The sequence below is a fragment of the Penaeus vannamei genome, chromosome 33, assembly GCF_042767895.1.
Source record: "Penaeus vannamei isolate JL-2024 chromosome 33, ASM4276789v1, whole genome shotgun sequence".
Lineage (NCBI taxonomy): Eukaryota > Metazoa > Arthropoda > Malacostraca > Decapoda > Penaeidae > Penaeus > Penaeus vannamei.
In genome coordinates, this window is record NC_091581.1 from 9,447,979 (window position 1) to 9,450,478 (window position 2,500).

Sequence of the window (2,500 nt, forward strand, 5' to 3'; positions counted from 1 at the left end):
GGGGAAGGGAGAGGGGGGGGGGGAGGGAGGAAGGGGAGGAGGGGGAGGGAGAAGAGGAGGAGAGGGAGGGAGGAGGAGGGGAGGGAGGGGAGGAAGAAGAGGAGTGGGAAGGGAGAAGAGGAGGGGAAGGAGCTGGGAGGAAGGGGAGGAGGGGGAGGGAGAAAGAGGAGGAGGGGGAGGGGGAGGGAAGAGGAGGAGGAGGAGGGAGGAAGAAGAGGAGGGGGAAGGGAGGAAGAGGAGGGGGAGGAGGAAGGGAGAGGAGGGAGGAGGGAGAAGAGGAGGAGGGGGAAGGGGAGAAGAGGAGGAGCAAGAAGGGAGAAGAGGAGGGGGAAGGGAGAAGAGGGGAGGGGGAGGGAGGAAGGGGAGGGAGGGGGAGGGAGAAGAGGAGGAGGAGGTGGAAGGGAGAAGAGAGAGAGAGCTGAGAAGGAGAAGAGAGAGGAGGTGTGGGGAAGGGAGAAGAGGAGGGGAGGGAGAAGAGGAGGGGGGGAGAGAAGAGGAGGAGGGGGAGGGAGAGGAGAAAGAGAGGCAGGAGGGAGGAGGAAAGAGGAGGAGGGAGAGGGGGAGGGAGGAAGAAGAGGAGGAGGGGAGGGAGAAGAGGGAGGAGGGGGAGGGAGAAGAGGGAAGAGGAGGAGGAGGGGGAAGGGAGAAGAGGAGGAGCGAGAAGGGAGAAAGAGGAGGGGGAGGGAGAAGAGGAGGGGAGGGAGAGGGAGAAGAGGAGGAGGGAGGGAGAAGGAGGGAGGAGGGAGGAAGAAGAGGAGGGAGGGAGCGGGGAGAAGAGGAGGAGGAGAGGAGAAGAGGAGGAGGAGGGAGGGAGAGAGAGAGGGAGGAGGGAGAGGGAGTAGAAGAGGAGGGGAGGGGAGAAGAGGAGGAGAGGGGAGAGAAGAGGGAAGAGGAGGGGGAGGGAGAAGAGGAGGAGGGGGAGGGAGAAGAGGAGGAGGGAGAGAGAAGAGGGAGGGAGGGAGGAAGGGGAGGAAGGGAGGGAGAAGAGGGAGAGAGGAGGAAGGGAGAAGTGAAGGAGCGGATTAGGGAGAAGAGGAGGGGGAGGGAGAAGAGGAGGAGGGGGAAGGGAGGAAGAGGAGGAGCGAGAAGGGAGAAGAGGAGGGGAAGGGAGAAGAGGAGGGGAGGGAGTAAGAGGAGGGGAGAGAGAGAAGAGGAGGAGGGGGAGGGAGAAGAGAGAGTGGGGAGGGAGAAGAGGAGGAGGAGGGGGAGGGGAGGGAAGAGGGGAGGAGGGGGTGAGAAGAGAGAGGGGAGTGGAGAAGAGGAGGAGGAGAGGGAGAAGAGGAGGGGAGGGAGGAAGGGGGAGGAAGGGAGGGAGAAGAGGGAGAGGAGGAAGGAGAAGTGAAGGAGCGATTAGGGGAGAAGAGGAGGGGAGGGAGAAGAGGAGGAGGGGGAAGGGAGAAGAGGAGGAGCGAGAAGGGAGAAGAGGGGAGGGGAAGGGAGAAGAGAGGGGAGGGAGAAGAGGAGGGGAGAGAGAAGAGGAGGGGGGGGGAGAAGAGGAGGAGGTGGAGGGAGAAGAGGAGGAGGGGGAGGGAGAAGAGGAGGAGAGAGGGAGGAAGGAGGAAGGGAGGGAGAAGAGGGAGAGGAGGAAGAGGGAGAAGTGAAGGAGCGATTAGGGAGAAGAGGAGGAGGGAAGAGGAGGAGGGAAGGGAAGGAGGGAGGAGCGAGAAGGGAGAAGAGGGAAGGGAGAAGAGGAGGAGGGGGAGAAGAAGGGAGAGGGAGGAGGGGAGGGAGAAGAGGAGGAGGAGAAGAAGAGGAGGAGCGAGGGAGGAGGAGAAGAGGAGGAGGGAAGGGGAGAAGAGGAGGAGCGAGAAGGAGGAGAAGAGAGGAGGGGGAGGGAGAAGAGGAGGAGGAGAGGGAGAAGAGGAGGGAGAGGGGGATGGAAGAGGGAGGAGGGGGAGGTGAGGAAGGGAGAAGGAGGAGGGAGCGGGGAGAAGAGGAGGGAGGAGAGGGGAGAAGAGAGGAGGAGAAGAGAGGGAGTAGAAGAGGAAGGAGAGGAGAAGAGGAGGAGGGGAGGAGAAGGAGGAGCCCAGGAGGAGGAGGGAGGAGGAGAGGAGGAGGGAGGAGGGAGAAGAGGAGGAGGGGGAGGGAGAAGAGGAGGAGGGGGAGGGAGAAGAGGAGGAGGTGGAGGGAGAGAGAGGGAGGGAGGGAGGGAGAGGAGGAGGGAGGGAGGGAGAAGAGGAGGAGAGGGAGAGGGAGAAGCAAAGAGGAGGGGGAAGGAGGAAGGAGGAGTAGAGGGAGGAGGAGAAGAAGAGGAGGAAGAAGGAGAAGGGGGAGGGAGGAGAAGAGGAGGGAGGGGAGGGAGAGGAGAGAGAGGAGAAGAGGAGGCGTGGGGGAAGCAGAGAAGAGGAGGGAGAGGGAGAAGAGTGAGGAAGGGAAGGAGAAGAAGACAGAGGAGGGGGGAGGGAGAAGGAGGAAGCCCAGGGGAAGGAGAAGAGAGGAGGGGGTGGGAGGGAGAAGAGGAGAGAGCGAGTAGGGAGAGAGAGGAGGAGAGGAGGGGAGG